The 25,331-nt window shown below is 44.5% G+C and overlaps 1 long non-coding RNA gene across 1 annotated transcript; it reads right to left on the bottom strand.

The window, feature by feature from the left end:
* Nucleotides 1–8,331: 8,331 nt before the first annotated feature.
* LOC119708808 lies at nt 8,332–21,072 on the bottom strand. The gene is made up of 3 exons (XR_005259223.1): nt 21,001–21,072; nt 20,535–20,715; nt 8,332–8,792 (listed from the first exon to the last, which is right to left on the bottom strand). It is a non-coding gene; the product is annotated as an uncharacterized LOC119708808 (long non-coding RNA).
* Nucleotides 21,073–25,331: the final 4,259 nt, after the last annotated feature.

Genomic DNA, 25,331 nt, shown 5'->3' with positions numbered 1-25,331 from the left:
GTGCTAGATGGCAGGCCATCAAAACATATTTTCACATGGAGAGATGGTTACTGGTTGGCCCGCACAGTGAATAATGTAGTATTTTAAATCTGAGGCGGTGATGAAAAAACTTTTTCATGCCTTAAATCCTCATATGGGAAAAACCAGGGAAGGATGGGCATAGCAAACAGGGAATGGCTCATACACAGTATGCACAGATGCTGAGGTTTGTTCCTCACATTTCTTGGGCCTACTCCTTTAATGACTGTTTAAAAGCATAAGTATCAAAATGCAGAGAGAAATCATTTGCTCCGATATTTTTGACTCAGGAAACTTCAAAAGAAACCCTGATCAAAGCAGCATGGATAAATGTCTGTAATATTACCCTGACTGATCTCCTTCTGAATTGCTAACATACACATTACGTGCTGAGTGCACCATTCTACCTTGAGGAGATCTAATATATATTCACACATACTTTCAGATTGTCAAAGCTGATTTTTCCCTAGTCTTTTTCCTCCAGCTGTTGCTGAGTTGCATTCCCTCTTCTGGGAAGATCCCCAGATCATCAGGGCTGGTGACTGAAAGGAGTGTTGACTGCATTGCTAACAGCAGACCACATTTGCCCTGGTGCCAAACTGCACACCCTACAGGAATGAGTTCCCCATTCGGCCATTTAATAATCTCCTAGTCTGACTTGCTATTCAGGATCTTTATATCTTTAGGGGCTTGTGGATGACACATGCAATAATGCATGGATCTTTTTTTGGATATAAGCCATCAGGTAGCAACACTGACGTGAGGTGGATAAGAATTTTCACTTGCAAATGAAGTCTCTGACATCTATTGCCATCTATTGACTTCATACTTCTGAGTCATGTTTTCCCTATTTTCAAATCTTCTTTTAATTTTTAAATGGCAGTCCAGCTCAATTCTCAGCATCAATTCTGTACTTCTGACTTGCCTGTAAGCCACTGACCATCATACAGTCCTAGAAACCAGTTCTCTATTTTACACTTCTTCCTTTCTTTCATTTCTGTCTTGGTTGGAAAAGATAGGTATCTGCTAAGGAAGGCAGGAGCCTCCCTTGAAATGGAAAATGTAAACCCCCTCCCTATGAATTATTATAATTTTGAAATTAAGGGGCTCTCAGGCAAAAATGTGGGAATAGAAATAACAGTTCTTTACTAGGAAAATTAAAATACAAATGCAATAGTACAAAAACAAAACAAAAAAAACCCCACTGACAGAGTCAGAATACGATCTGACACCCTGTAGGTCAGGGTGTTGGTAGCAGTCTAAATAAATGGTGGCTGCAGTCCTCTTGGAGTGACAAATGTGGTTCTGTTGAAGCAGTAATCCTGTAGAGGGTGAAGTTTTCCTTTGAAGGTCTAGTGGTGATGTAGAAGGGTCTGGTCTTCCTCTGGGAATCCAGTGGAAAAAGACTGCCTGTGGTGTTGGAAATCTCAGATTATAACCAGGTAGGAATGCTTGGCTCCCCCCCTGGGTGGAGCATTTCACAATGGGATTAGGTGATTTTATCAGTCAAGCAGTGAGACTCAACGGCCCATTAACAGAAGATATCTCCTGGAGGGAGGTTGTGGAAGAGATAAAGAACACTGCCCCACCTGGTTTAACAGCTGGCCCAATTAACAGAAGATAACTGCCCCGCTTCTAACAGATGCAATAGAATGCACACCCCCAGCCGCACCTTCCATCTGCACCCTCAGACAATTTCATATCAACTCTGGTAGCAGCTGTGGTTTAAAGCTGTGGTGGCTGTGCAGCATGGGTGGGTGCTGGAGTGACAGACTCCAGCTCTGGCCCACAGCTCAGTGGGGAGCACAAGCTGCTTCACTTTTTCATCCCTGTGCAATGCTCTAATAATTAAACTTCGGCTTCCAAATGGGAACCTCTGTGTGATACTGAGGGGCAGAAGAAAACCAAGCCTGGGCATGAGCATGAGCCACATCTGCTTTCATCCCAGTGAAGGGCAGCAGGCTGCAGGCTGCCAGGATGTACTCAGCAGATTTAGCACACAGGGGAAAGCTCAGGTTTCTCCTTCATTAACAGGGTCAGTCTTGGCTTTCCATACCCCTCTCCAGAGTGCCTGGAACTGGCATCCCTCTCCTCCCCACAGCAAGGTGCCAAAATCTGTCTCTGAATCCTAGTATCCCCTGTCACCCGCCAAGCTGCACAAGCAAGTGTTGCTATTAGGGCTTCTTTGTGCCTGGGCAGCTTCCCAGGGAGGGCTTCTCCAGCATGTCAGGGGCTTTGGTGTGCCCCTTGAACCACAGGTCCCTTTGAAAAGGGCCAGAAATTTCATTTGAGCCTTTGTTCTGCATGAGACCCAAGCTTCATCCTCCACACTTCTTCCCGTACCCATATCCCTTGATCAAAAAGCAAAATGAGCATCACACAAAATGCTCTTGTGTTCAGGTGGCCATACTAGTTGGTTCTGGGATGCATGGATTGTCAAAGGCTAATGAGGCTTGTTGGTGAAAACCTCTGGGCTAAATTTTCTGTTGCATGGCTGCAGCCCAGCTTGATACGGCACTGGGTTCTGCTCTCGCCTGTTCAGCCTGGGAGATCAGGGACTGCACCTTTCTGCCAGGTCAGTGGCAGGCAAGGCTGTGCCCCCTGCCATCCCCATCTCCAGAGGGGAGCTCTGCCTGTCAGGGGATTCAGAGATTTCAAGTCCAGTCCTCAGATGACCCCAGGGGTGTGCTGGACTATTGCTGCCAGCAGCAGCCTTGTTTTAATTAGAAGCTGAATATTAGACAAAAATAGAACCTGAACACCCTATCTTCAAAGTCTCACCATTTACCTTAGGCTTAAATTTTGTAGCTTAAATTTTGTGGTTTAATTGACTCCTGGTGAGAAGCTGAAATGTTAATGGTTAATGACTCAAAACAATTGCCCATTTGTGGAAGGGCAGAGTCCTTTGGTGTGCGATGGCAGAATCTCTGATCCATGTAAGGCAGATCACAAGGCAGAGGGGTGAACATCCACCACCAGAGACTATGAGATGTACTTTGAACCAGAAAAGAGGTAAATCCTGAGAGGTGGGACTGTGTTTTTCATCATACCAATTGTCTTCCCCACCTCTCCCCCACTCTCAGGAAAGGTCATACTCACACAGGACATTCGCATTCACATATAAGGTGACACTGACACGAGAGGCAGCTTCAATGTCTTACAAGGTGTCATAAACCCTAAAGTGTCCCCAGACTCATTGCTGAGATCTTCCACCAGAGGTCTGAAAGCTCCCCACCCTAGGAAGGCACCTGGGCATTCCCACCTAGACTGGAGCTCTGAACTCTGCTTCACAGCCTCTCCCCACCCCTGACACTGACTGAGCATCACTACAAGACTGTGAACATCACTTTGCAACAAGCAAGTCTTGTCACAGGATCTATGGCTGGTGATTTTTCTTTCTTCTTTCTTTCTTTTCTTTCTTTTCTTTCTTTCTTTTCTTTCTTTCTTTCTTTCTTTCTTTCTTTCTTTCTTTCTTTCTTTCTTTCTTTCTTCTTTCTTTCTTTCTTTCTTTCTTTCTTTCTTTCTTTCTTTCTTTCTTTCTTTCTTTCTTTCTCTCTTTCTCCCTTCCTCCCTTCCTCCCTTCCTCCCTTCCTCCCTTCCTCCCTTCCTCCCTTCCTCCCTTCCTCCCTTCCTCCCTTCCTCCCTTCCTCCCTTCCTTCCTTCCTTCCTTCCTTCCTTCCTTCCTTCCTTCCTTCCTTCCTTCCTTCCTTCCTTCCTTCCTTCCTTCCTTCCTTCCTTCCTTCCTTCCTTCCTTCCTTCCTTCCTTCCTTCCCTCCTTCCTTCCTTCCTTCCCCTCATACATTTCTGAGTGATATTTTTATGCTTTTATATTGCTATATTTCTATAGATAGCAGTAACTAAAACAGCTATATACCTGCTTTCCATTGCAACCAAATTGTTCCAAAATAAACCCACATATATTTATTCACAAACACAGATTGTTAAGTGCTGTCTCACTCTAACCCACCCCAAGGGATCTATTACCAGGAGCCTGGGCTCCCTTTGCCTTCAGGGGTGGATGGTACCATTCCCACACAGGATAGTTTCATCCAGGCAGAAGCAGTAACTTTATTTCTGTTGCCGAGTTGCTGGAGCCCTTCCAGGAGGTGGGAAGTTGTGACAGTCAGGGCTTGCCCCTGTGCACGGGCTAGCTGGGCAGGCAGCAGGTTGCTGTGGGACCTGTGTGAAAAGAGGAGCACGGCCCCCTGGCCGAGGCCAGGAGAAACCTGTACCCAAACCTGCTCAGCCTGTGACCCTGGGGATCTTTATTTTGCTGTTCTATGGGGGAGGTTTCCCAGCCATAAAAGGAGGATAAATTACATTTTTGCAGATGTCCAGCTACACATGCATAAAGAGCAGTCAGCACGCTCAGCTCTCCCCTGCACTCAATTAACACAATTTTAATGGCTGCATTAACCCTTGTTCACTGCCTCACTCCCACTCTCCAATGCCTCCGTGGACCATCTTCAGGACAGCATTTCTCAAATCACCTTTCCTCAAGAAAACTCCCTGCTTTGGGGAAGGTGTAGAAGGCTGGTGAGTTGCTGCAGTCACTCCCATCCCCACATCCCCCACGCTGCCAACAGCTTGTTTGTACGGGGCCATACTGAGTGCGTTTGTTCAAATCTGCACTCCCAACGAGGGCTATTTATCAAGCCTACAAGATTCAAAACTGCAAGACCCTGACTTTCATAGTCATTTGCAGCGTCAGAAGCTGCTAATGGCCCATAAAATTTAGCAACTTCTCCATAAGCTGCTGGTTAATGAAAAATCGGTTAAATTGGTCACAGATCAGCTGGCACGGTGCCCTCTGATTCACAGGATGCTTTCCCTGGCAAAGGTTATATTAACTGTGCTGGGGAAGTAGGGAAAGAAGTTGGGGCATTTTGCTGGAGGCTGTGACTTTTCCTTGGTGGGGTAAGGGCAAAGAATCCCCACACCAGGCATGCAGGACGGGATCCTCTCAGAGGTGCTGAGAGCACTCTCAGGCACTGCCCCAGTACCAGTGCCCAAGCTGCTGCTGTCAGGTTTAAAGTCAGGCTTTGTGATAGGAGAGGAGTTCAATTCAGAGAGGCAGTTTTGTAGTGATGGATGCACATTCACTGAGTCCCTATTCTGATTCTGAACTGAAACCACAAAGCTGACTTTCCCTTTTCTGGGACAGCTGCATGCTGAGCAATGGGGAGTCCCTGCCTGCACATTCCTGCAGCTCTTTGGGTAATGGAGGCTGAGCAAAAGGACATCACAGCACTTAGCCAGCCTCCTACAGAGCCTGTTTTGCCTTGTGTTGTCCCTGCTGCTGCCGTTGCCTCTCACAGCAACTGCTTGCTGTACCAGTGTCATCACACACACACTGTCCTGCGTTTGGGTGCAGGACTCTGGCTGCAGCAGAGAGCAAGGATTTGGCATCCACACCGAGGGAGCAGTCAGATGTCAGAACAAATTAATGCTGCTCACCATACTGACATTGCAAGGCCTCAGCTGTCAGTGCTGGCATTTATGATGCTGTGTATTTTAACTAATTAGGCACTCACAGCCCAGCCGGTGCAACTCATCCATCTTGCAAATGCTGGATGTTTTTGCACTGGCATATGCTACAATAATGAGAATCAATGTTGCTAATGACTTTGCACAGCCCATTTTTCAGTCACCTTTGCAATCCACATTATGCTGGGATTGCAGGGAGGAGAAAACACTGGCCCTAAAGTGCAAGAATGTGTTTCTGCAGGACCCCAGACCTGTGTTGCCCTGGTATGACCAGAGCACTGTGGCAGAGGACCTGCTCCCACCAAAGCAGATATGAAACCCCGAGAAAGCAATTCCTATTGCAGGCACTAGAACAGATGAGATTTCTGAGGTTAGAGCCTTTAGACACGTATCACTGAAATTTCAGTCAGTCTTTCTTTTCCTTGGGCAAGATTTCATGTTTTCTTTGTTGATGAGTAGCAGCCTCGTTTTCTCACTCCAATCTGCAAGTCAAATCTTTCCCTTTTCCCTGGTGGGTGAGCAGACAAGGGGTCTGCCCATCAGGCAGTGAGGATGCTGACTACCTTTCAGCATCAGGGGCTTGGAAAAGCAGGAGCTGCCTGAAGCAGTCAAGAGAAGAGAATTCCTTCCATCACCTTCAAAAGTGCCATATCCTCCTCAAGAGGTTTACCAGATGTTCTGATTAAGGCATTTCAATTGCAGTGTTTAAAAGCCTTTCCACCTGCTCCCTGCAAGCTCCTCTCTGTGGGCAAGAGTAGCTCTAATTAAATATTCCCTCCTGCTGCAAGGACTCCTCCCTCACCTTTCCAGAAACCAGCATTGTACAGACACCCCCCGGGACTGCTCTGCAGAGGCTAACTCCTCTCCTTTTTGTTTTTTCTCCCCTGCAGTGGAAATCAAAATTCAGGGGACTTGAAACCTGGGCAGTGCAGACAGGACAGCACCTTCCCAAAGTCTTCCCTCCAGCACTGTCCACCATTCAGAAGCCCCTGCCTGGCCTTGGGTAGCACCTGTTCCAGGTCTTTTCAGCAGTCACCACCCCCCAGAAATGCTCTCAGTGTGTAGGGAGAAGCCTGGAGCCCCCCTAACCCTTCCCCACCCCGAGTGCAGTCAGACTCACCAGAGAGGAGACATGGCAGTCCCCAGCTCACAGCAAAGCCCCACGCTCAGGTCAGGAGGGTCTGCAGCTCCCGGAATCTCCCTTCAGCTGTCCTTAGGGGCTGATTCTGAGGGGAGGGACTGCGCTGTGTGGAAGGCACCAAAATCTGAGCAAGAGAGGCAGACAACCCAGATGCAAAATTTGCCGGTGCAAAATTTGCCGGTACCAAACTTGGACTAATCTTGCACTTGTAGGGGCTTCCTTGCTTTGGCACTGTCAAGAAGAAAAGCTCTAGCACTTCCCTTCTGGGGAGCCCCACAGCTCTGATTAACAGATAAGCAGACAGAGAAAGCCCTACTTCTCTTGCTGGAATAAATGGGTATTTACTCTGAGTCAGAGCATGCAGGAAGACCACCACGTAAAGGCCTCCATGCCCATCAGTCAATTTTCTCTCATAGTCCAACAAAAATCAGGCATGATTTGCTTTAGTGTGCCCTAAAGATTCTGACTCTTTGCCTGTGAGGGTCCCCCTAGCACAGGGGGCTGTCTAGCAGGATCAATAAAATGCCATCCCTGGCCTTGAGCCCCATCACCACTCCAAGCCACAGCCAGGCAGCCCCTCACCTCCACGCTTGTGCCTTCTCACTGTTTGAGCCTCTATTCTTATTTCTCTTGATGGGCAGACTTCCCTGAGCTGCCCACCAGCTGCTGGAGCAGCTTCACCCCTCCTTGAAAAGGCCAAGATAGAAAATCTTCTTAAGCAAATCCTCTGCTGATAAGTGCTATTCAGATGATGGGATTAATATTTTCCCTATTTTGGAGGCACTCAAGCGTGCAGGTGAATATATGCCCATTTAGCATGTTTTTGAGCAGTAAATATGCTTTCCCCCTCCAAAGGGCTCTCTGCCTTTTAACCCTCCCTGAAAGACTAGATGCAAGCTTGGGATTTTCTGTCACAGAACTCAGCAGAGCCAATCCCCATAGTAACGGGGCAGCCACGCATGAATGCAGGGCTGCAGCAGGTCTGAGTGCTGCAGTGTGCAGTCTGGGCACATACTCAGCACCAGGGAGCACATGTGTGTAAGCATATATCAAACCAAGCTGTGCTTTCTCAGCCAATACAGTATGTGCACAAGCCAGGTAAATGCTGGTAAGAACGTGACCTCCTTGATATACAGAGCTTGTGCATGGGATGCATGCAGAAACTGTAAAAATGGCTAAAGAATTGGACACCGCTCCATCAAAAGTTCCTATCACAGCCTTAAAATGATCAGAGGATGATTTCCCAAGTTGTGTTGTTCAAACAGTTTATATTTGCATATTTTCCTCAAAAAACATACGCCTTTAAAATGGGACCTGCTGTAGCCTTACCATTAATTTTCCTGGAAGGGCCACAAAACTGTGCAAATAGCACCACCAGCTGGCAAAGCCACAGACACAGCCATCGAACGATTTCAGTTAGCAAGCTTTCTGCACAGAAATGCTGAACACAAATCCTGGTGACAGTGTTGGAATAAAATTAATTTAAGACACGATTTCTCCTTCTCCACACTGAAAAAGAAAATTAAAAAAAAAACCACCAAAAACAACAAAGGACAAGAAACTGAAATTTCTCTTTAAAACAACTACTAAATAGCTTTGAGTAACTACAGTTCTTGCAATACTACAGTACTACAGTCCCAGCAATAGAGAGTTATAATTTTTGACTCATTACATTATATCTCTGCATGCTGATGGCACATCTACTTTCAGTCCTACCTCTACAGCAATGGACAAAAATCAATGGCCAGTTTGGGAGCACGGGAGGTGAGCCAGCATCTTTAATTTTGGTACTTCAAAGGGGTGGTGAGTGTCACACAGATACATATATGTATGTCATATATTTGTGTCTGGCTGTGTGTTTATCTGCTAGACACATGGATGGGCAACTGTGCCCATCATTTTTAAAACCCCATTGTTTTAAACAAAGTATTCTGGTTTTAAAACTCCAAGGAAATTACCCCATTTTGAGACATTCTCCTCCCCTGAGCTCTTCCTCATGATTGATAAGCTGATGAGGCTTCACCGTTCTACTTGTGGGGCAGCTGCCTTCAAAACTATTCATGTTCCTTTTATTGTGGCCAGCAGTTTCTCCTTCTTAACAGAGGACCTGTACAGCCATGCTCCAAGCTGTCGACTCCTTCAGCACCTGTGATTTATTTGGGAAACAAAGCATCAGTTCAGAGGCACTGCAGTGACTTCAACACAAAGGTCCCTTTACACCACTTTGCTGCATGTCTGGCTTTGTTTTACAAACCCCTTTTGTTTGACCCCATGCTGTCTGGAAAACATGGTAATAGAAAGGAAAAAAAGTTCAAGGTTCTGGAAAGCTTTGGCTTATGACAGAACATACCTGCATTCTGTAATCTTTTAGGAAGCAGCTGTACATTTTGTTTTAGACCAACATCCATAAAGGTGGTCCACAGCCACCTGCAGCCTGGCTGGACCCCTTCACCCCGATTGTGGCTACCCCACAGGGCATTAGTCACCGTGCAGTGACATTATTTTTCTTCTTTAACAGGAATGTGCTTTTTGGTGCCTGATCCGAAATGAATGTGAAAAAGTCACATTTTAGAGTGTTGTCATTTAGAAGGATCATCTTGAAAAAGAAGATTCATTAATTAGTTACACTGGCAGTCTCTTTAATTAGGCGTTGCTGAGTATCTTCAGTCTTTGTGATCTTTAGCATTCCTAGCTTGTTATACTTTATTTACATATTTTTTGGACACATACGTAATTCCTAATTAACACTGTAGACCCTACTCCAGTTATTTCAAGATGTCACGTACTGTAGATCTTCAGACATGCTTTCTGGATATCTGCTGAATATAAATTACTCCTCTAATCAGACCAGAAAACCTGCATCCTGCATCCTTTTATTCGGGTACAAGAACACCCACCAGAGACATCCAGGGGAAGGTAATCCAGTTTCCAGGTTTCAATATGGGAGCAAATGAAAGGCACTTACAAAATGAAACCTTTCAAAAGACATTTCTGTCAGGAATTTTATAAAGAGAATTTGCCTGCAGGGAAATGCTCTGACAGCAGGCTGTCAAAGGCACATCCCACCAGGGTGGTCTGCGGGAGAGAGCCGAACAGCGCAGATCGTGTTGGGATTTCAGAAGACTCAGGCAAGCACAGTGCTCCTTAAAGCAAGTGGAAGACAGAAGACAGAAGAGCAGGCATTCGTGTGTCAGGCATAAGCCACAGCCCTCCAACAATAAATCCTAGCAAAGAGATATGTGAGGAAATACAGGGTGCTTGCTTCTCTACGTTTTTGGCATACCCCTGTATTGGACCAAACAGCAATTTAAAGAAAAAAAATCTTTGCTTCAAGCTGTGACCTTCTTTTGCACTAGTTTGGCCAAATGCTTTTTTGTTAATGCCTTGACCCTGATATCCAGCTTCCATCTACTCAATTTCTATTTTTAGAGACAGCAGAGAGGATATTTTGCAGTGGACAATACTGTAGAGGACAGAGAACTTGTAGAGATGACAAGAATATTATGTCTCCTCTCTGACTAGTTTATCTGATCCTACCAAAATTCTGTTTTATCCTTGCTAGATTGCTGTGATCTTTTGGCCCCACTGTTATCCGTCAGTGTAGTACTCTCTGATCTTTACATTTATTGGTAATAGTGATCAATATGCAATAATCCCAGCACCTTCCTTAAAAGTCTGTGCTCTCTGTTTCTCAAGACTTGCTCCCACTGCTTTCTACAGATTTAACTTCTTCTTTAATAGGTGTTTATCTCCCCCTGAGATAAGGCTTGAGCTTATACCTTAGAGTGGCTGGCTACTGCCCTTACACTAACAGATGATCACATAAATAAAACGGGTGCATATTTCAGTGCCACCTCCGCAGCTCACACCAACCCAGTTCATAAATGCATTATAAAGCCTGATGAATAGTCCCCTCAAAAGCACTTCCACTTATTCTCAGAACTAGTTTAAGGAAAGAGAATGTGATTTAGGCATGCAATTGATAAATCCTGCCCAGCCATTCCTGCAGAACAGTCCTGGAGGGTCTGAATTTGGTGATCTTCTCATTGCTGAAAGAAAAGAGGTCCTGCTTAACACTGGGAGCTAAAAGAGAGTGTGACAACCCCCCCACCCACCACCCCCCCAGGTTACTGGGATCAGTCAGTACCATGGGGGCTGCAGTGTTCCACAATTTTTGTCAGCCCAGATAAATTAATTATGCTGAGGCTGTTCTCCCTCTAACTTCTTAGCCACAAAGTATAGCTCTTTACTGCAGCAAATCTTTTAAGTTGTATTAAAAAAAAAATTAAGCTGAGGCTTCTCACATATACACAGAGCTGCACCTGGCAGTTGCTTGGCAGAGGAGAAAACAGTGGCTTAGTAAATGAGAGCTGTAGGGAAGGGGCCATTCTGTTATCTTTGTCTTTCTGTAGTGTCCTGCATTGGGAAGCCTGGTCTGTGAGTGCAATGATAACACAAATATGTAAATAATGGTGACAGAAGCAATAAGGATATTTCTTTTCTCTGGTGCATGGAGACATGAGGTTTTGGCAGCTGACACTGCTGCCTGCAGTAGAAACTGCTTCTCCAGCTTGGTTTGGCACTGTGAAACCAAAGCCAGGTCTTGTTTGAATCAGATACGTCTCATCTCAGAAACTGCAAAATCTGGGCTGACAAAAACTGAGTGTTTCAGTCGAGTGCTTGTGCTTGGCAATCATCTGTCTCTAGGAGGAGATAGGTGCTGGTCTTAGCTTAAATTCCTTCACAGAGGTGAAAAGTTTTCACAACCTTAAAGCCTTTGGTTAAACAAAGTGCAGATTTGTCCCTCTGCATATTCTTCCCAACGGACAAGGGATTTCCTCATCTTCTGTACTTTCTGGAGGCACAGGTGATGTCCTGTAAGAGACTTCATCTGATCAAAGACAGGGGAGGAGGAAGGGCAGGTCACTGATGAGTGCCCTGATTGCCCCTGTGCTGCAGTGGGAGCTCTGCAGAACGAGAGGACAGGCGGTGCTGATTTCAGCAGAGCTTCCAACATTCTGCTCCATAGAGGGTAACTTTGTAGCCAGGAAAGAAAGATATGGTCTAGACAGACGGACAAGAAGGGACATCAAAATTGGCCTGACTATTGAAGGACAGTGGCTTCTGTTTCACTGCCTACCCAGGTACCAGGGACAGGTGGTGTTCCATGGGGATGGATCCTGGGGCTGGTATTTCGCGGTGCCTTCGTCAGTGACCTGACTGCTGGGAGAGGATGTACCCTCAGCAAGGTAACGCTGAATTAGGGGGCAGGTGGCTATGCAGAAGGACAGCGAGGACATTCAGGGCAGCCCCAACAAGCTGGAAGAATATAAGTGTGGTGTGGACTAACTGGAAGAAGTACAGCTCAGGGCCACTGAGGGGGGTTAAGGGTCAGGAACACACGGTGTGTGAGAGAAGTCTGAAGAAACAGGCTTAATTTAGCCTTGAGAAAAGTGGACTAAGGGGGACTGCACGTCTGTTCAGCCCTGTTTGAAGTTCTAACTTCCAGTACCACAGAGAAGACAAATCCAGGCTATTTACAGTGATACATAGACAACTAGGAAATATTGCATCATGGGGTACGACAGATTGTCACAAGGAAAGAAATATTTACAATAAGAATGGTTACGCACCATAAAAGGATGTCCAAATTGGTTTGGAGTCTCCATTTGTGGAGATTTCCAACCTAAATCATTATGTGAATCTATGTTTTTTATGAACAGATTTTCCCTTCCTATTAGAAATAAGTATTTAATCAAATGACAGGACCAGCCTGTTGCATCTCAATATTGGATGTACTTCACAGGGCAAAACCAGACTAAAGGAGTGCAGTGATAGTGCAGCCAGCATTTCACACAACTTCATCTCATGGTAAAGAGAATCACTCTATCTTAGTCACCTGTAAGTGGCTCCAAACATAAACCTACATAAAAATAATATATGGCAGTGAATCTCAGAAGACAGCTTCTCCCTGTAAAATCTGCGCATGACACATTGTCACAAGGGTTGTATATGAAGATGATTGTAAACCTTTTTTCACACTGATATACTACACCAGTAGTCCTGAAGAGCTTGAGTATTCTTCAGTTGATTATCAGCATCCTACTATCTTGGGAAAACTCAGCTGATACTAAATATGTCATACGGCAATATATAAAGCCCAGCTCCCTATCTTGTCTTTACTTTACAGTGCTCATAATTGTGAATGAAGGAGAAGAGCACTGGAAAAATTAACTGGCTGTATCAGGATGAAACGCATTATTTGAAGAGAGTTTCATATTTTAGAACCTGCTCTCTCTAACAGGGAATTGCTCAGTGAAAAGGCTTTTCTGATCTCAGGAGTCCAGGCTTCAGCAAGCAGAGTGGCTGCCCAGGTCTGCACCAGTGACACTGGTCAGTGACACAGCACTGCCCATTGGGTTTCCTTAAGGAAAATTAAGTCAAATTCCTTCAAGTGAAGATGTGGTTGAACTACATCTGTCCTCAGGATCCCATTTCTCTGACATTTATTTTCTTAGAAGGGTTTCCCTAGATTACTTGTTCATCTGTAGTGAAAGATGTCCCCAGAAAAATGTAGGTTCTCGAGGGGAAGTGGGTTTTCTCCCCTCAAATCCTGGTCGAGAGTAAATTTTTCATAGCTCCAGAGACACTCATTTAAGGGTATTGCTCTGCAGAAAGAGACACAGTCCATCTTCCTTAAAGGGCAAGAGCCACTCTCACAGAGATTTGTTTAAGCTACCTGTAAAATAAACATGACTTTAAACTGTCAGCACCATAGGTACTAAATCAAGAGAGAGGACAGCCGTTGCTAGGAAAAGAGGTTTTACAGTCTATGAAAATATTGCCTGTAGCAGGAAACAGAATGTGTTGCTTAATTGCTGTGCTCTCGGCTCCCTGCTCGTCCCAGTGCCAGCTGCCTGCTGCACACAGCACAGTGTCCTGTCCCTGCCTGACCACGGTGCCTGAAACATCACCACACTTTCAAAATAGGATGCAGAATGACAGTGTAGTTGGTCTTGTTCAAATCTTCCAGGATGCCTGTTGTCTGTGGGAGGAGAGAGGGTGAACACAAGTGCAGTTGCTGCCACAGGGGCACAGTGATGGATTCCTGTACTGCTATAAACAACTCAGGCACCAGGGGCAACCGGGACAGGTGGCTCCAAGGGGAGGAATGCATTTACTGTCTGAAATGCAGTATGAAGCAATATGGTCAAGAAGCTAGTGGGCTAATCACATTAGTGTGTGCTAGAGCTGCTGGGGAGTTATTTAAAATGACTTGAGATTGCAGCTGAGAAAAATAGCTCTGGCGGAGTAGCCTGGGGAAGAGACTGTGTGTCATGGCTGTCAACCTTCTTCTCTAATACAAGGTGAAAAAATAGAAAAAACCACCCTGAAATAAGCACAGCTGCCAGGAGCATGTCTCTGCAGGACAAATGTGACCCAGGTGCCACCACCAGTGTGGTGACCGGCCACCTTCACCCTCCACTGTGCTGTTGGGACTGCAGGGCTGTAGGAGGCAGGGATTGGCAGGAGCTGCTGACATCTGGAAACCCCCTAGCCTCCAGACCCTGGTGCCTGAACAATACGGATACAGAAGGGACAAGTCCCTAGGGAACACTCCATCACATCATGGAAAAGGACCAGGTATTCCAGGTATACCTGTGACCCAGGGCAGACTGTCAGAGGTTCCTCTGGCCCTGGGTGCTCTGTCACCAGTAGAGGTGACAGCATTTTTGAGATATGATGCTAAACTTCCATGTGAAAGTAACAGCTTGAAGATATTCAGATGGGAGGGAAAAGAAATATATTATTTTTACTAGACTTCAATTCCATTGAAAATACCCTAAAAAACCAGGCACCAGGATAGTAAACCCAAGAATGTTTGCTTTCTAGATCTTACCTTGCAGAGCAATTTTGCTTCCTACCAGTGCCAACACCTGTGAATGTGCACTAGCCAAGGATGGCCAACTGGGAATGCCCTAAACTGGTCAGGAAATTTGGATTGTTCCTGCTTGCTCACTTGGGCATCTGAAGGCATAGGCAACCCTGTATTTTTACTGGGACATGGTAGAATTGGTAAATCATGTGCAAATTATTTAGCTATTGCTGTTTACTAGTAAAATTTCAGAACTCCACACACATGCACAGAAGGGGGTGTAGCACCACCTCAGGGTGCTCCCTAGTGCTTAAATAACAACATGCAACTTAACAGAATACTAAAATATCCCTTACCATCCACCATTAAAAAAAAAAAAGACTGTACAATACTATAGAAAAATATGTATATTAGCTTTCATGCTGCTATGGCCTGCGAGGTCATCATGATGTTGCCCACCTGAGTGAGCAGGGGGCCCTGGGTTATGCCAGTATAATGTGGTATTTCTGGTAGAGCACATTTGTCTATTTTACAACTCTCTTAGTGCATAGCTTACTTATTTCAGGCTCTGTAAATCCCTGATGGTTGTGAAAACAGAGGAGAGACTAGAATTATTTATACACAGAGACATTATTAGGACCAAAATTAATGAGAACACCACTATGGGTAGGAAAGATGAGACTGAAGGAGTTCTTCCTGCCACAGGGACCTGATTTTACTGTTCCTCTTGCAGAGTGACTCTGTCAATGTGTGCACTGGCAATTTCATCCCTCAAGACAATGAAAGCTAAACCAGACAGTGAGAAATCATGAAAAATCAGACTGAAAACTGCCTGTTGGTTACTTCCTAAGAAAATTGTATTCCCCATAGGAGCCCCAGTAGTGACAGGACACTTCTGAGACTGAAGGGGGTTATTTCACTTCCAGTGTGATATTCAGGGCTACCAGAAAGCAGGATGAAGTAGAGCATGAAGTACATTTTTCCGAGTGACTCAGTAATAATGATGAACTCGTTCGAGGTCTAGAGAATCCCAAAGTAAAGGCAGCATATGGAAAGCCTGACCATTGCTTTTCAGGCAAGTTCACACCAGGCTCCTGCACTGGGTGCTGCTCCTTGCTGGGTAGGGATGTGGTGCCCTGCAGGGGACAGGTGTGTCACCTTGGCACGCTCTGCCAGGGCCAGCCTGATGTGACATGCAGAGCCTTTCATTTCTGAGCAGCCCCATGTGCACACCATCGTTTGCACTTTTAAGAAGATGTCATCAAATACTGGGAAGCACTTCTGCAGCTGGGTAATTGAATTCAGAGCAACCCATTCCTGAATGGAAAATTAATAACTTGGCAACTTCAGACTTTACTTTTATTAACTCTTTCCCAAACACTCAAGAGTCAATCCTCTTAAATTTTATGAAATAAAGAAACCTCTTAGGACTTACAATAATTTTGTTGCATCTTCCCAGTTCATATGCATATCACACATCTGTATTTCTATCTATAGAAATTTCTACCTATCTGTATTTCACACCCAGCATGTTTGTCCTAGACCTGTCCTAAAACACCTAAAATACCACTGACTGAGCACTCTTTGCAGAAAGCACAGACACCATCCAACCTGGATAATTTCAACACAGGCTGACCATATAGAAGTTCACGCACAAAAAAAAAATGTGAATTATGTTGCATTAATGGGTGAAGTGGGTTAATATGCCTGGGTTGGCATTAACAGGATAACTCTGTTGCCATTGCTCTCATTAATGCAGTAGTAGTGAAGTTGCTGAAGTTGCTCTCCATTACAACATCTCTTCAACATCTCAGATGAGCCATGTGTGTAAAAAAAAAAAAGCCAAAACCCTCATAGCTGTTACCTCAGAAGAAATTTCATGGAAACTTTCAAATTTTTCTACTGGAAAAATTGTTTAAAGCTCTTATCTCAGCATTCAGATAGGTCATACAGCTTTGCAAAGCATCATTCTTTTTTGTCTATTCTGTACAACTAGAGCTGGGTAGTAAAGGTACACGGCAAATAAGTAGAAATATGTATAAGGGTAGTAAAAAAATAAATTGCTTGATTCACTCTCTTGGAATTTATTCCCAACATTTACGGCAAACTGAATAATCAAGTGAGTAAAGCTGTACTTCAGACTTAGTATAAATTCAGCACTAATCTGATTACAGAAATAATTCTTTTTCAGGGGGAGGTAATATGTTGACTGAGATATAAACCCTGAATATATTGGGAAACAGAAACCCAGCACAAGAAAGCATATATCTGTGCTGCAGATTAATTACAGGGACGCACAAAACAAAAAACTAAAAAACCACTTTCCCTTTCTGAAAAGAAAAGAAAACCCAAACATGCAAACTGAGCATGAAATGGGAGTAATCCTGTTTGCTGAGAAGCATCACAGCAGGAGCTCCAGAGAAAGTGGTTGACATGGTTGTCTTCACCAAGTGGTCACACAGCCAGGGATGCCCTGTGCATATCACCCCGCTGTAGCAAGATTGCCCCTTATGGCTTCAGCAATGATAAAGGAGAACACTTCAACAGTTTTTGTTTATAGGATTTCATCTCCTTCAGAGTTGCTATTTTTGATGGAATATTTTTTTTTACTGCTGTTTTGAGAAATCTCAGACATCGTGCAAAATGCCTTCAGGAACATTGGTTTGGGGTGAGAACTCCACAGGGCAGCAGTTGGGTAAGGGGAGAAGTGTCACTCCTCTCAACTGGGCAGCTTCCATCCTGGTGTGAACGGTGCCCTTTGGCTTCAGGCACAAAGTCAGACTCTGCTGGTGGCCCTCAACAGAGGGCATGAAGCCAGACCCTCTTGGATGCCTTTTCTGCAGATCCCACCCTGCCTTGTGGGCAAACAGGTCCACCTGCTCTGGAGGATGCCATGCCTTCAACTGCACACACATCCCTCCCAAATCTTCTGACGTGAGTTTTTTCTTCATCACCTTGCACTTGGTCTCTGAACAGTTTTGGGCAGCAGCAGCACCCTCACAATTTGAACTGCCATTGGCACAGACTGGGCAGTGAAAGAAGGAAACAGGAAAAGCTTTGAAAATGCCAGCATGGGCGCACCACACCTTTTGGTCTGGTGAGCAGAAGAATGAGCCAGCTTCCTGGGACTCTTTGTTCAATGTTTTCTTCAATTTTATACTTACTGGATTTTCTACTAAGCATATATATACATAAATACTCTGCTTACCTTAATCACAGTTATTTTGAGTCCCTCTGGTGTTGTGGATCAAAAAGCCCTGTTTGTAGGCTAGAAATTGCTACAATGGTGTGGGGATGTATAACAAGAGTCCTGTACAGGATAGCTCAGCAAGGCCTGATGAGGCTCATACTCCTGACTCAAGCATTGTACAGAGCACAGCTCAGCTATACATGCTGGGAAACAGTCCTCAGACACCTACCAAGCCTGCATCACAGACAAAAGGCTGGGAAATGTACAAATCAAATAAGAAAGAGGGTGGCTCAGATCGCAGATCTGCCAGCTGACGGGAAGGCAGCGGAGCTGATGGCAGCACACAAGTTAAAATCTCAACCCAGTTAGATGTTGACGGACACGGAGCAATCTCCAGAGAAACTGAAATGGTTGGAGGGATGTCTGCCTCACTTTGAGAGTCCCAGTCTCACTACTGATTTTTTTTTTTTTTTTTGCAGCCCAGAAAAAGAAAAGAAAGTAATACAGTGAAGTAGAGGAGACTGCATTCATTAAAGCATTTCTAGATCTGCTCTGCATTTTTCATACCTCAAGGAAATCTCTGCTTGGGAAATCTGAGACTTTTGCAAAGTATATCTCATATAATGGTGGGAAAGAGCCTGCAATTTCGCAGTAAGGCAGGATCTGATAATCTTCTACTAAATATGATTTAACTTAAATTATCTCATTAAATGCTCTTGTTATTATTGCCCATTGTTAAGCAGATATCTGGGGCACTGCTTTGTGGTTCCCCATCAAAAACTCAGTGATGTGGGAAATCTGTGTATATTTTTAGTGTAATATATTTTAATGACACTTTTACTGTGGTCCTTAAGTATGAGATCACAGCACATGAACCAGACTTGTTTGCCTGCTTGCTTGCTCCCTTCTTTCCATCTCATCCTGACAGGGATCATGCCAGCCTGAGGAATTGACTCTGGCTGCAGACCTTCTCTAGAAACATGATTCACAGCTGTTGGGAGTCTCTATTACCAAAAGTAAGCACCCTCAGCATTACTTTCCAAAGCATTTTTAAGACCTCTGCATACCAGTCAAGGAAGCAAACTGTAGTTTATCCTAAATTCAAATGCTCTCTAGAACTTTGAGAAGCCTTGACATTAAATACACATGACACCTAATAGACAGGATAGGAGTCATCCATTAAACAGGCTTGCAAAATGCTTTCCTATATATAACTGAATATCCTGAAGGCTATTTACTGTGCTTAATTAATTTCCAGTTTTGTTGATCTCCCCAATACAAAGGCAATGTCTGTTCATGACTAGGAACCATAATAGGGGCTTATTTTAAAGTCTCTGGGTTTTCTTATGTCTTTTGTAATACTCAGAATCTCTCTGTTGTGAGTGGAATTAAACTACACCTGAACTGTGCAAGAAAATACACTGCAATAAAGATAATTAACATTTCACTCCAAATAAGTTTAAAACCTGTTTGAAGCCAGGTAGCATCTGCCCAAGGCCCCAGTTTATTCTGCCTTTTACCTATTCACCCAAAGCACAGACAAGAGGAGCAAGCTGGGAAGCACTGAACAGCTGCAGCAGGGATGAGCCCCCCTTGGGAAGGGCAGGTGGGCCACCAGCCCTCTCTTCACAGGGTGGATGCACAGCAGGACATGGTGAGTTTGCAGAGCACCTGCAGGAAGGATGCAGATGCAATTTGCGGTTTATATCTGCTGTCTTTAGTCCTGATTGGGGCTGTCTCCCCAGAAAAATCCCCATCCCAGGGCCAGCTCATCATCCCTTTGGAGTGCTCAGCAAGGTGATGGCAGCACACAGAGCCCTGGCATTTTGCAGGGCTCCCTGATGTGGTTTGCAGGATGAGCGGGAGAGGACACAGGGCTGTGAAATCCAGGCTGGCATCTCTCTAAGTCCCTCCCAAGGGAAAGACAAAGGTGTCTCTTCCACTATTCTCCAAAAGCACTCACTAATTCAGAGTCAAAACCACACCTTGTCTCTGAGAAACATGGCTGTTTGGGCCTCAAAAATCACATGCTGGCAGGGACCAAAGAGGGAAAGTGAGCTGAGCCCTGCTGTGTGTTGGAAAGGAAGCTTAGTGTCTTGAAGGGACCTGTCCCTCGAACTGAAAGCTTGCTGCATCAAGTCCTTGCCAGAGCCTGGTGGACTGCTCTTCTCCCTGGTAATTGTGCCCTCTCACCCATCAAGCCACCTCCCAAGCTCTGGTGTATGCAAGAGATGCAAGTGTTCTCTTGATAGGATTATTTATACTTCTATTTCATTATAAACAAGTCAGAAAAGTGAAAAAAAACAACAGCTACAAAAATCCCATGACAGTAAGGGAGCAAAGCAATTAATCACATTATGCTTTTATATTTATACAGCTCTGCAACAGTATCCCAAAGAAGAAAGATAAAAAGCAGTTCATATAATTCACATATTAATAGCCCACATATTCCAGAAAATGAAAAAAGAGAGAGGATAATATTGCCAGAGCACAGACATGAAAGGTCAAGGCAGATGAAGGTGTTGGCAATCATCAAACACAAAAGAAACACCATAGAAACTTGTCTTTAAAGAAGAATAAAACAACAGTAAAGAATTTGAATGAAAAGTAGGTAGGCATTTAATTTCCCTGAATTAAAAGCACTTTTCAAATGTGTTCATCCTCAGGTAAAAAGAAGAGAAAGAGTGCAAAGGAGTGGTGTCCTTGCAAAACCTCAGCAGAGCTCAGACCAGTGCTGGCTCCTGAGATGGCCTCTGAAGTTAAGCATGACAGGGGGCTGAATTCTCCCTCCTTCCTCGTCTTTGCCTGCACCTTTTACTCACTTTTTTTTATGTGTAAGTCCCAGGAATCATCTCAGTGGAGAAAACCAGAAGGATGTAAACTTGCTGCTAAGTCATCAGGACATCCTCAGCTTGTCTCTTCTTCGGCAACCTGATTTTGCAGAGCTGTGTCCAAACCGTGGTCATTGCTATTCATCTCACAGCTGTGCTTCAGAACTTTCACCTGCAAATGGGATTACAAACGCAATCATTAGTACAGATTCCCCAAGAAGCTTTCACAGTATTACAATTAGATTTCCTATTCTAGCAGCATCTAAATCAATATGATATGATTAGTTACTCTCATGGATTACATGCTGCTGTACAAAACCTTCACACACAGAAATCTGAGTAATTTAATCAGGCAGTAATGGATTCTGGGAATGCTCCCACTGTCTAGAAACTTAAAATCATTCTGTCTCTATAATAATTTGCCATTATGCACCTGAAGCTAAATTGCCTGACATACCTGACAGTGGACGGCAGTGATTAAAACAGGTCACATCTCATCAGCCAAAGTGGCGACTCCCTCTGAATTCACTTAGAAAACTGAATTTGAGAGAGGAAAAAAAACACCTTCAGTTGTTTTTCCTGGGTTATAACTTAGGTTTTAAGCTGTCCCTTTAAATATATCTATGTGTGTATTTGTGTGTGAGTGAGTGAGAGAGAAAGACAGTGTAAGTGATATACATTTCTCATCATTTTAGTCAAGGCGAGAGGAGTATATGAACTAATGCTCCTGGGGAAATGCTGCAGACCAAGGCAGAAATGAGCACATCATTTTATTTCTCTGAAGGTGCTCAGCACTGCTGAGCAAGATATTGGGAAGGAAGACCCTTTCTGGAAGGGTCTTGAAAGAAAAGAGTCCTCGGCTGCCATTGTCAGCAGCTCAGAGGAGAGAGGAATGCTGTGCAAAGGAACGTGAGCTGCTGATAGCTGCTGTTCAGGAAAGGATTTGCACCTCATGTTTCCCCAGCTTGGACAAACAGCTCAGCCCTGCACCTCTGAGCTGCAGCAGCTCTCCTCTGCAGCCATCCTGAGACTGCAAACAGTCCTGAAAACAAAACCACCATGCTCGGTGCTGCAAAGGCAGCTGACAGTGGCAAGGGGAAAACTCACAAACTCATGCATGGAGAAACAGCTACAGCTTCATTTGAAAAATTGGTGCTGTATGTTTCTAGGCAGAAAATACTCAGAACTATGTGCTGCTGTTCGTCTCTTACCCCACCAATATGCAACAGCTTCTGCCTAAGAAATACAAGTCGTTATGTTACTGTTGAGGACATTCTTTTTTCTTACAGCACAGTTGCATTGCAGCAGTCCTGACCCCTCGTGCCTAGGGACTTCTGCTTTTGTGGAGGATTTTCCCTATGGTAAATTGATATTTCAAAAAGCCAGTTGGCAAGAAAAGAAAGAAAAATAGCTATCCATGAAACTATCCTAAGCAATAATTGCCAGTGAACTCTGCCCTCATTATAAAACTCTACATAGCCTGACATAAAAAAGCCCCATGATGCACATGCACTTTTCACCTCTGCCTTCCTCGTAATAGTCTCAGCTATGTCGCTCTGTTCAGATATGCTGACCAGAGTAACACAGTTACGGTGTTATTCTACACCTTTTTAAGGGTAAGGGGTGGTCTGTGTGCTGAGCCAGGTGTGGTGTGTGCTCCATGCCCAGAACACCACAGCACTGGCAGCGCCGCACGTTGTCGCACCGGGAAAACCCCGCTGGCACTGCCAGGCATGTTGGTCCTCCTGGCAAGAAGCTGTTAGACAAATCTCTTCTTAATTCTTTCTTGGAGGAAATCTGTGGAGGCCATTAACCAAAGGAATTGGTGCCAGTGGCATTTGGGCAGGGGGAGGAGGGTGCTGCCAAGCCCCTGGTCATGGCCACTTGCCCACCCATGCTCTGCAGCTCACAGTCCACCACTGAAAGGAAGGGCTGACATTTACTTCAGGCTGGAGATTGGACCACTGCATTACCATTAATAAACAATAAAGCTATTAAGGCATATTAAAGCTTGGCAATGAACTTGTCAAAATGGATGATCTATAAATCAATATAAACAGCAGTGACAGGCAGTAATTGAATTCCAGTGGTTCCTCATAACATGCTAAATATGAAGGGACATGACATGCTGAAAATAAAGTCAAAAAGCTGAAAAATTGATAGCATTAACGTTCTCCTGGTGAAACGTGGCATCGCTTCAGCCCTTAATGGGGATCAAACTGTGAATACGTATTGACTTCTTCTTTTAAAACAAGAAAATGGCCACATAAATGTGAGACTTCCCAATTTAGAAATGGCTGCTCAAAAAGTTCAGAGCCGCGCTGGATGTCAGTGCCACAGAGCAGCAGACAGAGCCCTCCTCCGATGGGTTCATTAGCAGGACTTCTTGCTTTACTTGGGTAGGAAGAAGGACGGGTTTTGTACAATCCAGAAAGCCTCTGAAGTTGATTCATCCATTTTCATCTTCCATAAAGGACCAGCAAAAGCCCATTGGGCAGGAGAAGTAAATGCTAGCATGCTGCCAGGCTCGGGTGGCTACATATCTTTCAAATTCAAATATAACAAGCCAGGCCTCAAATATCAGCGGAATCGAGACAATCAGAACGGAAAGAAATTGGGGAAGTCGCAGCAAGCCTTTTAATGTAGATTCAAGTGACAGCAAATAAATCATGACAGCTTCTGTGGATGGAACCAGGGCCTCATTCTTTATTTTCTCTTGATGTGCTCCACTTTGTGAAGCCTTTCTTAGACGATTTTTTCAATTGAGCCCTATGCCACTGGAGTTCAGAAAATGCTGAAAGGGAGGGCTTGGACATCTTACTGAGAATTATTTTCTGTGTGCCACCTCACTCACGGGCAGAGAGCACTTGTATTCAAAAACCATGGGAGATGTCTGCATTTCAAGGGTGTCTCTGGGCACAGACAGGGATAGCTAGAAAAGAATTACATAAATGAGCGCCCATATGTGAGTAGTGGCCTGGTAATAAAGCTCTGAGTGGTTGGGAGCAGCAGAGATGGGACAAGGATGGTCACCAGTGCAGAATCAGTGCAATAGCCAAAGAGCAGTGGGTGTGCCTGGCTTGCCTGCCACCACTGGCCTAAAACTGCTGCATGGATAAAGTCCATATTTAACAAGTGGTAGAGCTTCATCAGGGCCACTCTGCACCATTATGTCTTCAAAACAGCCCATTTTTGGAAGAAAGACAGGTGTAGGGCAGGGCATTTTCCGAAAGTTACTCTGTTTTGACACAAAATTTCAAATTAAAATGGAAAAAACCTGTAAGAAACAGATCAAGGAGACAGCATTTTTTCCTTTTATATATCATTCACTCTCTGGGGTCAGACAAGACTCATCTAACCTATCTGATGTACGTGCTGTCTTCAGATTTGCTGAGCATGTACTGATGCAACATGAAAGGTTAGGGAAACCATTGATAAAAAGTCTAAAACCTTTAGACACAATCTGTAGAAATATAAGACATGCATCATCCATACCTTGTGTGGATATTGGTGAAGCAGGTCTCAAACAAACCAATTTTGCCTGTGGGTACCAGTTGAGGGTACCAGTATCCATCATCCCTGCCAACTCTTGTACACCATTTCCCCCATCCCATCCTAAACTCCTCCATCAGGAGCTGTGTGTTACCTTCCTGTGTCTTTAAACCTGCAGGAGCTGGGAAGCATGATGTGCAATAATAGTACTGGCTTTAACCAACAGGACAGCTCTGACACATTGTCCACTGAAACAGATGAACTTGCCTTGACTTTTTCCTGCATCTGCATAATCCTTGATTTTTCTTATGTGGAGATTTTTTGCTATCATTTGAAAGATGAGAATTTAGTCAACTGAATGCAGTGCTGATTAGCTCAGTACTGTAATTGTGCTTCATGAACTCCTACTGCTTGTATGTTACAGCTCTCCAAATTCCCATTAAACTATTAATCTAGGTTTTATGATACTTCAGAACTGAAGTATCAAAAAACTGTGATGTAAGTGGAAGAAACCACAGTGGCAATTTACAAAAGAACCCATAGGAATTATTATGAAAGGAACAAAAAAAAAACAAAACCAGTGAGCCTGCTTGCAAAATCCAGAGAGTCTGCTGACCTGTGAGAACAAGTAAAAACCAGATATGACATGGCAATAGTTGGCTTGTCAACACTGCCTACAGCATGTCACCATGTTGGGTTCAGGGCTATGTGTAATCCAGCCCTCTCCACTCAGATTTCCTTTCTGCAGCACCTGGGGGGGAAGAGAAGCTGCCTGTTATGATTGTGTTAATACACTGTTCACATTTCCATTTGTTGTTTTCTCAGTCACTATGCTCAGAGAAGGGTTTTGTACCATAAGAGAAACCTTTCGCTCCTCAGATACACCCCAGGGATATTACACCATAAGCATCTCAGTCACTGCTGTATTTGTACAGTACAGTTCTTGTGTAGTGTAGTTGTACTAGACCTGTTTTGCTCAAGCAAGGCAGGACAAACCTGCTCTTCAAAGTCAGGGAGCAGAGCGTTGCTCCCCTACCTCTCATGGCGGCGCACAAGCTCCCTGCCCATGTGTCCTCTGCAGCAATCCACACCTGGAGCCAGGAAAGAGGCACTGTAGAAAGAAAAATGGCTTAAAATAAAGTGACCAGTGGCCAAATGAAGGCTTATAAGTGTGATAAATCTGTTTGTGCTTCTTCTGTACTTGGAACAAAGCCAGGAAGCAAGTTATTTTTTACGGGAATGCACCACCTCATTTTCTTATGAAATAATCATTTCCTTGCAGGGTACTAGAGAGGG

This window comes from Motacilla alba, chromosome 1A, assembly GCF_015832195.1.
Source record: "Motacilla alba alba isolate MOTALB_02 chromosome 1A, Motacilla_alba_V1.0_pri, whole genome shotgun sequence".
In the NCBI taxonomy this organism is placed as follows: domain Eukaryota; kingdom Metazoa; phylum Chordata; class Aves; order Passeriformes; family Motacillidae; genus Motacilla; species Motacilla alba.
Note: the sequence above shows the minus strand (reverse complement) of the source record. Positions and strands in the feature narration are given on the sequence as shown.